Source organism: Rhagoletis pomonella, unplaced genomic scaffold, assembly GCF_013731165.1.
Source record: "Rhagoletis pomonella isolate Grant_MI unplaced genomic scaffold, Rhpom_1.0 Rhpom_scaffold_00004, whole genome shotgun sequence".
In the NCBI taxonomy this organism is placed as follows: domain Eukaryota; kingdom Metazoa; phylum Arthropoda; class Insecta; order Diptera; family Tephritidae; genus Rhagoletis; species Rhagoletis pomonella.
The window spans coordinates 79,041,749-79,055,074 of NW_023458558.1; positions in this window are offsets into that span (position 1 = coordinate 79,041,749).

The window sequence follows — 13,326 nt, forward strand, 5'->3', positions numbered from 1 at the left end:
ATGCCAGCCTGCGAAAACTACAAATTTATCCTACAAGATGGAAGCAGTTGCAGAATGGTGAGCGCTATTACGTGGCCCTTCTCGGAAACCAAGCGAGGTTCTAAAACATATCGACAGCCAGAACGTAGGACTGAACACTAGCCAATGGCGTATTTATTCATAGACCAGGAGAATTTTCAGCGATGGAGAGGGCTCTTTCCTGGATGTGGACATTGACGAAGGCTCATATCTGTGGGTTTGGAGGGATTTCCTGGGGTAACGTCCTTCAATTTCGAGGGACAGAAAGGCCGCGCGCATGCATTATATTGCCGCGTTCCGTCGAATGCACGATGCTTAGGGAGTTCTGCTCCCAAGATGTCGTTGCGATAAAAAATTGGGTACTGTATGGACGGGCCACGCACCGAGGCCATCGTAGTCTCCGCTTACCTGCCATACGTTTCTACAGTTCCTTCTCCTTCGAGGGAGATTATGGACATCGTTCATTACGCCGAGTCAAATGGTATGGGCCTGATAGTGGGTTGTGACGCTAACTCACAAAACACTATATGGGGTAGCACGAAGTTCAACTTCCGTGGGAACAAGCTATTAGACTACATTCTGTTCTCTGAATTGGTAATACAGAATGTAAGTAACAAACCTACTTTTATCACCAGCAGAAGACAAGAAGTAATAGATCTAACCTTAACCAATGAAGTTATGGCGAATCACAGCAGTAGTAGATAATCTAAGTACGCTAACAAAAAAATTTGTTTAGCACTTGAACTTTGATGGACTTGGGCGAGCCTAAGATATTGACCAACAGTTTTCATCTTTCACACAGATTGTTTTTAGATCCTAATAATGGATCATATTTTTTCTATTACTAATCAAAATTCTAAAAAGGTGGATTTTCTGCCCACGCTAATGCATACCAAAGCGGAAAGTCCTGTGAATCAGCCCTACATGAACTTGTAACAGAGATCGAGGTGGGGCTGGAAGCAAGTGAGTCCGTGTTGATATTGAGGAGCATGTGACAACGCTACTTTTGACTCCATGCGCTCTGAGGCCAGAAGACGTGGAGTGGACGAAACCATCATAAGGTGGATTCACTTCATGTTATCTAAAAGATTGCTGACCCTGCGGGATGAAGCTAGCCTTTTTACCATAGCAGAAGTTGGGAGAGGATGCCCTCTCTTGTGGTGTTTGGTAGTGTACTCCCTACTAACGCAAATGCAAGACTTCGTTCAGATCCAAGCTTACGCTGATGATGTTTGTGCACTGTCATCAGGTAAATCTCTCAGGGCGGTTTGTGTTAAGACACAGAGAACCCTGAATAATATTGATGAATGGTGCACTTTGCAGGGTCTTTCTGTCAATCCCAGCAAGACAAGCCTAGTCTTTTTTACGAGGAAGGGTTAATTGGCAGTACTACCTTCCAGTGCGTAGAGGCGTAAACATAACTCTTTCCGTGGTAACTCTAGATACGAAGATCACATGGAAAACTCACGTCGAGCTGAAGGTAAATCGAGCACTGAAAGCTTTCGGATGGTATCGAGGAACCATTTGCAAGACCTCGGATCTGAGACCGGCTATGGTATTTTGGATATACATAGCTCTAGTCAGGCTAATAGTCACGTACTCTGCTATAGCATGGTGGCGCAGAACCACGTTCAAAACCGCGGGTTCTGTTAAACAGGCTACAAAGGGCGTGTGTATGGGCATTACGGGCACCATGAGTACAACGTCAGTACCGGCTCTTAGTGCTTTGTTAAATTTGCCGCCTCCAGATTTGACGATCCAAGAGGAGAAAATGAAAACAATGTTTCGACTGCACTCTTTTGGTCTTTGGCAGGACGATCCGAGCCCCGGTAACAGAGAGTTATTCTGAAGGTTGTCCGAGAAGTATCATCCGTTTTTGGCACCAAACGACAAACTGGTACCTGGAGTCGCCTTTGGTAGAGAGTAAGTACGTCTTTAGGCTTCCTGCAAGATATCAATGGAAGGATCCAGACTCTCTCTTGGGAAGCTCGGTGAAAACTTCCTATACCGACGGCCCAAAGACTGAAAATGATACTGGGGCTAAATGGCATCTGGACGGCAACTTCTGATGGCAACGGTCTTTCAGTCGGAAGTATTTACAATACTGAGGGTGGCAGACTAGGTAATTGCAAAAAGGGCTCTTGAAACTGCTCGCACCTGTGAGTCGAGTGACGAGATTACTATGTAAGTAACGATTCGGTACTTCGAGTCAGGGGTTGTACTCGTTACTCAGTAACGAGTACATACGTTTTGCTACAGCTCTAGATTCACTTGATCTGTACAACAGTACACCAAAAGTAATTCTCTCTTTAGACGAGATTTTTCTATTAAAAAATCATACTCCACATACTGCGAGAATAAAAGTAAGACTACATAGCATTTTTCAAAAGCACTGAACAAGTATGTAGTTATAACGTTGCAAGTTCGTTAAAACATTAAACAATTTTTTGTAGGGATGGGGGAGGCCAGGCCACATTTAGTACTGGCCCCGGATTTTCTCTTTACGGCCATGGATGCATGCAGCTTATCAACCCCTCGGTGCCATACGTGAATAGCACAGCTGGTAGGATGTCAGCTCCAGCAGCTTTATTAATTTTCAGTCACGTCATTGCTATTCGTACCTCGTCATAATCAAGCGGTGGAACATCGACTTCGTCATCATGGACTGGGGACTCTGGTTCACCTTCACCACGACTTTCCATGCTGCTACTATGAAGTATGGTGGAAAACTGTTCCCCGCATAATTTCAGTACTTTCTAGGCATCGGGGACTAGGTCGCCATTGTTCTTCTTACAGGAGTTCGCCCTGTCGGCCAGCATTGCAAGCTCTTAGCACTGACGTATTTCGGCCTATCTCTTCTTATAGCGGCAAATTCGACACCGAAGCCGAAGCCGAACATTAAAATTAAGTTTTATGTTTTTGATTTTTTATTTCGTAGCAAACCATATGTATTATTTTTTTAAATAAATGAACACCTTACCAACATAGATTTTTCCATAGCCGCTAAAAGTCTTGGTATTGTGAAGGATGCAATTGTAAATGCTTTTTCAAGCTTGTTTGTTTTTTTGATGCTTAACTTCCCAGGTAAAGCTCTTTCTGGTATACATTGAAAATCGCAGTTGACCTTTTTCTGTTGAAAAGCTTCCAAATAGCGCTCATGTTTCTACAAAACCACAGCAAATGCAATTGTATCACTTTTATGTATTTTTTTAATATATATAGTGTTCTTACATTTTCAAAAGTTTTATTCAAAATGGTATAAAAATAAATTTGTAGGGATTCAGAAGTGGCTTAAAGAAGAGCTGGATCTAGGGTTGCCAACATTTTCTAAGAAATTTATAGTACTTTTTTCTGAAAATTATAGCACACTTCAAATATATATAGTATTTTTTTTTTTAAGAAAAAATTCTTTTTAAGTGTACATATTTTTTCTGTGTTATGCATTTCCTTTATAAAAAAAACCATATTTCTCCGAAAGTATCATATGCTTTACCGAAATCCATATTTAAATTAATATAAATCAAAAGTTTTTTTTTCATATTGAGATAGTCGTTATTTCTGTCATCTCACAATTCCCAATCATAATAGGAAAAACTCTTTCTGTGAATTCCGAAGTTGCAGGAATAGAGAGCAAAAGCGAAATAATTTTAAGTAAATTTGGTAAATCTTTCTAAGTATTTTTAAAAGTGTTACCATTTTTGTCCTATGGACCCTTTGTTTTAAAGTATATTTCTTTTAATATTCATATTTCAGTATAAATGTCATCAATGTTAAAACATTTCTTTCTTACAAATTACAGAAATATATTTATATTTTTAATTGAAGACATATAGTATTTTTGCATACTATATTTTTCCAACAGTATATAGTATGCAGACCCAAAAAATAGTACAATACTATATATTATAGTACGGCTGGCAACCCTAGCTGGACTTACTGCCAAACTGGTGTTGGAAAAATTCAAAGCGGCAAAGGGCGAAGACAAAGTAAATTATGTTAAGCTGAGCATATGGGAGCTCTTTATTTTTGGGGGAAGCAACAACTAAAAACGCTATCAAACAAGAAATTTTTAGCAAAAAAAAAAACCGACTTAAAAAAAAAATATATATATATATATATCATGATCCAATGATCGGATCTAAACCAGATTAGTATGGGACCACCCCTGGGACACTACCTTTCCAATATAATATCTCAAAAGCAAATACATGAATTTTAAAAGGTTTGATGATTTTGTAAAGTTATTCCAAATATCGAACTTATACAATAGATTTTTGAAACATTTTTATAAAAATTTTTTTTTTAATTAAAAATATAACCGTTCTGCTCACCTCAGTTATTTATATCGATCCCTATAATTTTTTAATTTGAAAATTTAAGGTATTCTGCCAAGTGTCAAATAGAGCACAACTTGTATCAGCTCACGTCGAGCGAAGTTTAGTACATTTAAGGCTTTTCTTTATGCTAATCGAATGAAAATTCTACACGAAACCTTCACAATGCATCTTGTTGTTTAATGTTACTACAGGATTCGACCAATGTATTCGTATTCTGAAACTAGTCGATATTTTTTTAGTTTTGTTATACAATAAACATTTATAAAATAAATGTCTATTTTTGCCTAATATTCTATTTTATGTGCCCTTTTTCTTACCTTTTTTGCAATTTTTAGAGCCTTTTACTGTCTATTTCTATATTTTATTTCGAACTTTTTATATGGTTAAAGTCCTAAAAATCCGTTCCCTGATCAAAAATTACCAGACTGATTTCTCAAATAAAAAATTAAATGTTCGCAGTCGTTTTGAAATATGTAACTGCACTCTAAAAAAATTTTGTTTAAATTTACGCATATTAAGAGAGGTAACCAATTTCCTCTCTTAAAGAATGCAAATTACACACGGTGGTTGTTAAACAAAACACTGCCTGTTTACTTTTACTTACCATAGTATGGCTTGGAACAAAGTTCAAATTTGTTTGTTGAGTTCCACATTGTTCACAATTTCACAGTTTACACATAAAATGTTTAAAATTTGGTCTAAATATTTTTTGTTTTAATTTACGCATATGAAGAGAGGTAGAGTGCGCCCTCCTAAAAAGTGCAAATTTACACACCGTCTTAATAAAACTAAACTCTGCCTATTTACTTTTACATACAAGATTTGTCGCATAGAGCAAATTTACACATGTTTAAAATTTATTAAATATCAGCATTTAAGGTTTATTATTAGTAGAAAATGTATTTTTATCTTCAATATGTTTACAATTTTAAACATTTTATGTGTATATTTTAAACATCCGATGTTCACAATCAAATGCTGAATATTGCATGCGTATATTTACACAGATTCTGGTTGAAAAATAAACACTTTTTAGTAATAGTTTCACATGCACCTTTTAGAGTGTGAATTATTAAAATGTTAGTCATATTGATAATAGTTATAAATGTAGTTGATGTTACCATGACAGCAAATTGTTTAAAGTACAGTAGAATTTCACAAATTTTAGCCATTTTGTGATTGAGTAGCTTGATTTTCGGATATGTTTTGACGATTGCTTTATAAACCAAACATAGGGGTATATGTAAAATTCAACCAAATGTACATATTTTTATACAAGTGGAGTTCACATTTTACCTTTCTTCCAGTTATCATTCGCATATCAGAACTTATATTCCATACCCTCTACTTGCAAAATTTAATGGAATAAATGCGGAAACACACAAACATCAATAAAATAAATTTTGCGCCACAAGACTCGGAACCCAAAGTAACAATTTCTGGGGGTTCTAGTTTGTGAGCTTCTAACGCACTTTAGTGCGGATTTCCTGAGCTTAGATTTTTCTAACAGAAAGATTATTGAGATAAAATAAGCTATGTCTTGCATCACGTTTTATTTGCCTTAATGGATATTAACTAGAGCAGCAAAGTGTAATGAGTGTTTCACAGGCAATTTTGAGTTTTATTCAGAGCTCCAAACTGGTTTGAACAGAGCAAGTTGTGAAACAAACCTTTGACTTCTTTCTAGCATACAACTGAACCACGAACAAACTCCAAAAACCATCCTCATCTCGCAATGATTCCCATCGATGAATGCTAATTAATAAAGCACATAAATACCCATATTTTACTACATATATGTATCTGTGATATCAGATATATATGATATGTAAAGTCCATTCCATCTTTAAAAACAAAGAATTTTCATTTTCAATTTAAAGCTTCGAATAATCTCTTTTTGGTAACAGGTTTTAAATTTTAGTGGAATGTTATAACCGGAAGAAGTCGTAACTTCTAAGTAGGAATTTATTTTTAATTATTTAATTTAGTCAAGAAAACCAACAAATCAAAACTTCGATTCATGTTTTATATACCTGCTATTGCACCAAATTAATAAATTAATATTTAATTTAAATATTTAGTTTTAGAATGGTGACTCAGCCATTATAAAAAAATGTATTAAAAATCCGTAGGCAGTTGAAAAACTTAATCTCTTCTGCACTTCGCTAAAATAAAAATGAAACAAATATACCACAACTAAATATTCAAATTCTGATTTATTTTCTAACCGTGGGTTTTACATGTGTGGTTCTATGGCTTCCACAAAGTTACTCTCTGAGAACCGAATTGTATAATTGTAAAGTTCGATGTTGATAAGTTTTTTCCCTTAATTTCGTGAGTATAGTAGTCGATCCAAATAAATGTTTGATTCTAATGTAATTTTAGTTATGTGGCCTTCGCTTAATGGTTTCAACCGTTACCATGGATAAATGTGCAGTTCAGATGCATGATATGGTAGGTATATGTAGACAAAGTACATATATGTATATTGAAATTCACATCAGGTATCAGAGCAGAATTCGGGGTGAATTTCATAAAAATAGTCATAAAAAGCAGCCATACAGCTAAACAATTGTCATAAAAAAGCTTGCGAATTCTGACAACTTGATAGCAAACTTAAACTGATTTGAAGAAATCATCACTGAAAGTAAATAAAACACTTTTACAATACATACAAACATTCATAAACGCTTTCTATTAACACAATACTTTCATTCAGTTAAACACTTACGAAATCATTTTTTAAAACTGCATTTTATTTTTTGATGTTTAATTCACTGGGATAATTTTATTACGAAAAATTAAATTTAGTACAACAAGTTTCGAAACTAAATCGCATTTATAACTAAAAAAATCACCATAACCAAGTATGATTATTCCAGCCGTCGCAAGCATGGAGTCATATGTATGTATTAGCAAATTCCGTTATCCTGCAAAAATTTACGCTTATTTTAACTTCATTTCGAAAAGTTCGAACTTATAGAACGGCGCCTCAATAACTGACAACGAACGCCGCTGCCGCGCAACGAGTGGTTGGGATAGTGATGGCCGATGAACGGGTGACGGGAAATATGACAGTTCTACGATGACTGCTGCACTTGCTTTGACGAAGTGCTGTCGTTTGTGAACGACGACTCCAGCCGGCAGCCATATTGAAATTCACTCAAGTATTTCGAACTCGTAGGCGGAGCCAAGCGCAGCATTTGCGATAACCTACCTTCTTATTGCTTTTGTTGCTGCTGTGTACTGTTTCGAACAAGTGAACTGAGTGAGCAGAACTACTTTCTTAAATCATAATGGAAGGCTAACGACCATGTTGCTTCGCTCCTAACGGGAGAGCGCAGTACGACTAGATTGCTGCTGCTGCTGATGTTTGCATGGCGGGTAGTACATAAGTACGTCTGTATGAATCAAGCGGGGGATACCGACACTGCTGGTACATAGGCGAGTGGTATTGCGCCGCTGCCAAACGAAGCACATTGATTACAAGATGCGCATGCGAGCTGATGATGTGAACACCACCGCTGCCGTCAGCAGAGTAAGTACAAGCGAATTTTGAATTTTTAGAGCCGAGCAGCTGGTTACCTGCTCAGCTCACCTGGAAGTAGTTATGGTAGTTGTGTGCATGCTTGTATTAGTAGACTTAACTTCAATGTAGTGGTTTGAAAGGAGATCTTCGAAAAATACAGGAGTCAGTTGTTTTACGGATGTGTTGGTTTCGAACACTCACACTCTTGCATTGTGAGACCAGTTTTTCGAAAAGAAAAAGTTCTCTATAATCGATCGGAATCTATACGGCATTCGAATTTCGAAAGGTCGGCTGAGAATAGAATGGTTTTGCTGGAATTCCCTCTCTTAAACAATTATTTTGTTGTTTGTGGTTTTATTATTGTAGCAGTTGCCACCAAGGAGCTACCTTGCGTCGATTCTACATGACCAAGCACCAACCTGCATCGCTCACTCTGCTGGCTGCTACGACGTGTTTTTTTTTTTTATAGCAGTGGCGGTAGCGCTGATGGTGGATTCGCCAGAATTGCGCTTTCGGAGTTAATATTCTATTAGGGGCTCCTTTGAGTGATTGCCATCAAGGATATGCCCTTCTCCCGAGTTTCGGTAGACTTGCCGATAAAGAGAAATAGGAAGCAGTGCGATGGCATCAAGGAGGGCCAAAAGCCGTGGTTTTGCTCATGTATGAGCTTGCTAATGGTTCTAATGTATACAGCAATTAGACTTGTGTGCCTGCACATTTGGGATGTTGTTAGGCTCTATTTTCGTACCCAATCGCTTCAAATAATTGCTTTTTGTTCGTTTTTTTTCACTCCATTTTGGTTGCTCTGACTCGAAGTTCTTTTATTTTTTTTCTAGTTTTTTATTAATTGATGTTTCCATTAGCGCCACATAAGTGACAATAGATTCCAGTATTCAATATACAAATAATTTATTATTTGGCTACGTTTTAAGTAGTGGATCCGACTTTAAAAAGTATGAGCAAGCGTGGGCAGCTTAAAGTAAGTATGTACTTATGAATAGAGATTAAAGTTAACAACATTATGTTATAGCACACTCAGTCGTGTATGTATTTATGTGTACAATTGCAAGATAGCATTTTATTTTTCAAATATTGTATTCCAACATTATCGTCTTCAGATGTTAATTGATGCTCGCTCCCCTTTTCACAAACATTTACCAAAAAAGCCAAGCGACGGCTTGTGATATTTCAGTCTGCCATTTGATAGATTGTGTGAACCTGACTCTATCTTACACTTTAGATCAATTGATGAACACCATTGCAAGAGCCAGAGAGCGCGACAAGTGTAGGCAACTATCATCTCCGACAGAGGCATGAAAATCTTCATTACAAACTCCTGTCAATTTCAGACATCTTTCAATCACTTCATTACTCCAGTGTGCGAGGCGTTCATTTGCTTTCGTTATCGATTTTCTATTGCCTAGCTATTTTGTGAATAACTAATGATCTAAACACATTTTCTGTCTTTATTTTCTTGGAAAAACGCCCACTAATTCACATACATACATACGTATGTATGTATGCGCTTCAACTAATGTTTCAATTTTTCACAATTATCAAACAAACAATTTTCTTAGGTGTATTATGATATATCCGTAAGGCTTTGAGAACCGAAGGATGAGCATTTATTTAAGCACTTAGAAGTATACATATTTAAACAAAATACATTCATTCCAGTAGAAGCTTGACCACGGTTGCATAGATATTTTAAGGTTATTTATGCATTTGTAAAAAAACGTGTTGAATAAAATTAGAACTTTTCGACAATTTATAGAACAAATTTATGTTCGTATCTCTTTCAGTAGCATTAGTAACATCATTAGCTTAAATTTTGGCTTAAGGAGGCTATAGAGGTTTCCATTTCAATCGCGTTTAACGATATTTAGCCATCCTTCGAAAAATTCTGAACTTGTAATAAAGTGAATACACTCTCGAGAAAATTAAAAAGATGTGTACTATAGTTTGCTTTATAAAGTGGATATTTTTGTAAATACAATTGATATTGCTAGGATATATGTACAGAAAATATAGCCCGGTGACATGAGGTGACTTCTTGCCTTCGCAGAGGTGTTGAATAATGAAAAATATACATACAAACACTCGCGATACTTATAACGAAAGGATCAAGATTTTATTTGAAAATGTGGTCTGCTATTTTAAACTTAAATTATTCAGCTCCGAATCCGATAACGCCCGCTATTTGGAATTTTAAAAATCTGACACCAGATTCAAAATCAGCGACCTCGAGTTTTTGGTGAAAATGAAAAAATTATAAAATTTGGTCGCCATATTGGATCCGCAATTTTGAATTTAAAAAACCTGACATCATATTAGAAATCAGCGACCTCAAAGACCCCCAAACACCAGTCGTCAAACCAAGGTGCGTTGCAAAGTTCCGTCTACATAACATAACTTTAGCACTGATTCGTAAATTGAGGGAAAAAAATTTTAGAATTAAAAAAACGTAATAAATTTAAAAAATACGCACATGATTGAGCACCAACCAAACTCGTTTTAAATTTGAGTATGTACGTTATAAAATATGTCGTTGTGAAGTGCACAGACGCTTTTTCGTAACTAAGAAGAAAAATAATAATTTAAGAGAAAAAAATAAGTTTTTATATTCCGTTTGATGGTAATTGAACCCGGACCCTCTTGGCAGCAACCAATTGTATCAAGCTTCTTTGCACACTCAGCTACAGCCATACATGCAAATGTGTTTTCAAATGTTGAGTTTGAATCAACAGACAGCGTGCGATTAGTGCATTCCCAATAAACATTTAGGTTTGAGCTCAACTTGAGGTTAAGTTGAGAACTAAGGTATTTCTCAAATCTCCAATGTTGTTTCTCAACAGTACCTCAAGTGGAGGATCATAGCGTTCTCAACAAAAAGGGCATTTTTCTTTGTATGAAAAAAGGACTGTTTCTCAAGTTGAGAAAATGCTAGTTCTCAACTTGAACTCCAATGTAATTCTCCAATTGGTCTCAAACATATCATTCAAATACTGAAATTGAAATAGTAAAATATCTTATAGCTTTTTGATTGAAACGACATATATAGATGAATTTAAATACTAATTTTTCATTTTATTACTCCTTTTGTATTATGTAGTTAATCAATATCGTATTACAATAATTCACTTCACAGTATACAGTCCGACAGTAATTTTGCCACTTCGCGTTTTATTTTCTTTCAAGAGGATACTTTGAAGATTATTTACTTCCGTTTTCCCCTTTATATAGCTTTAGTTTTTCACTTGATAATTAAAAGTATCTCTATCACTTTTTACGTATCTGCGCGTGGATTAGAGATGAGTTGGAGAATGATGTTGGATATCAACTTGAGAACTATGAATTTCGCCAAGGTTGGAGAAATACTATTTTTGTTGTTTGTTGGGTTTGTACAGATAAACATGTACCATGTAAGTCTTGTCACCGCTGGTGTAGCGTATGTATAATGGAATATTAAATTTTTCTCTTGATTTAATACGAACATTTTTAAACGGTAATCAAATAAAAAAATGTCATTTTTATACCGCGTTTTTTTCTCAGTGTATGAATAAAAATATTTCCAAGGCAGTAAAAAAAGCCGTATAATTTTCGTCAAAAAATTTATATAAATTTTATGTTTCTAGTTCAGCTTTCGTTACTCGAAAATTTTACCTCAAAGAGGTGTTTTATTTGATTTAAAAATACACCTAATAATTCTTAAAGTGAAAGTACATAACGTGCGTTGCGTCGCCGTCACCATCACCGGCAGTTGTCAAAAAAGTTGATTCGGTGTATTTGTATGAAGGAAGTTACATGAACAAGCTGACGGTGACGGTGCCGCACAAATTAGCTCAACTCTCAATTTTGATTATGCGATTGCGTTAAATGAAAACTATTCAGTGTTTTGTTTACATGTTTAAACGTAAATTTCCCCAGTTTGTGAAAATGTTAATATTTATGGAAAAACGAAATGTAAAAAATAGTGGAGGAAAACCTAATGGAAGAAGTGAAAAAGTAAAATGCAAATTTTGCCAAGAGTATCAGCGAGTTTAGGATTTTTCGGACGCAATGTCAAACGAATTGTGTGTAACTTGACGCATAAGCATCGTTGACGGTGATGGTGATGGTGGCGGTGACGCTGTCGCAATGGATGGTATGTACTTTCACTTTTAGTTTACAGCCCATGTTCCGTTTTGTACGATAGAAATAGACTTTTCTACACTTGTATAATGTGTTCAGAAATCGGTAAGTGTCAAGGCCCCCAAATGTCGCGTCTCCGATAAAAAGATGTTAATAACCAGGGTTAGAATTTAAATTTTAATTATATATTTATATTTTAATTATATATATAAACTAGCAATTACCCGGCGTGCTTCGCTGCGCCTTAAATGTATTTTTGTGTTGTAACTCTCCCCCTAAGCTCTTATGGCCTCATTTACAAAATATTTTTAAAGAACTTTATGAAGTTAGATTTAAAAAAATCGATCTATGAAGCATTGTTTATTTTTTTTTTGAGTTAATATATTTTCGAAGGTAATTAGAAAATATGTAAAGATCCGACTTTCTCTTGGAAATTTAATTTATAATCTTATAACTGGAGTCTACTATCGCACCCTTTCCTCAAACGTGTATTGATTCAATATTCAAATAACGTATATTTATATAATTTGAAAAAATCTCCCTACTATACAAATATGTACAGCAATATTAAATAATATTTTCAAATGTTGTGAGAGGGAGTAACAAAACAAAATTACTTTTAAGGCGCAGCGAAGCACGCCGGGTATTCGCTAGTGTCACATGAAATTAACTGAGCAAAGTACAATGAATAGCTGTTAAACAATGGCACCATCTACTTTAAATGAAACATACTTATTTTCGTGGGGGATACTCACACACCATATACTTTTCTATTGAAATTTTTCCTGAATTTTCCTAGCTATAAACCTCCAACGAATGCAAAACCGTGAAAATCGGTTCGTGCGTTCTGGAGTTATAGCGTCAGGAAGGAAAACCCTACTTATTTTTATATTAATTTTTATATTAAAGAAGATTAAAGAACTGTCCGCATTACTCAATTTTATTTTTCACTAAAACGGTATTCATGAATTTTTTAATTTTTTTTTTTATTTGCTTCCGCATACTTTTGACATAACAGCTTTCATTTTATGCCGATATTAAACAAATACAGCCTAAGTTTACCCGGGTCCACGTTTTGGTCTGTATCTCGTGACCCAAGTCACCCAGCTATATGAAAAGTGCTCAATCTTAAAGCATTCATGAACAGCTTTCATTTGATACCCATATTAAACAAATACACCCAAGGTTACCCAGGTCCACGTTTTGGTCTATATCTCGAGACCCTAGTCACCCAGCTATTTGAAAAGTGCTCTATCTTAAAGCATTCATGAACAGCTTTAATTTGATACCCATATTAAACAAATACATCCT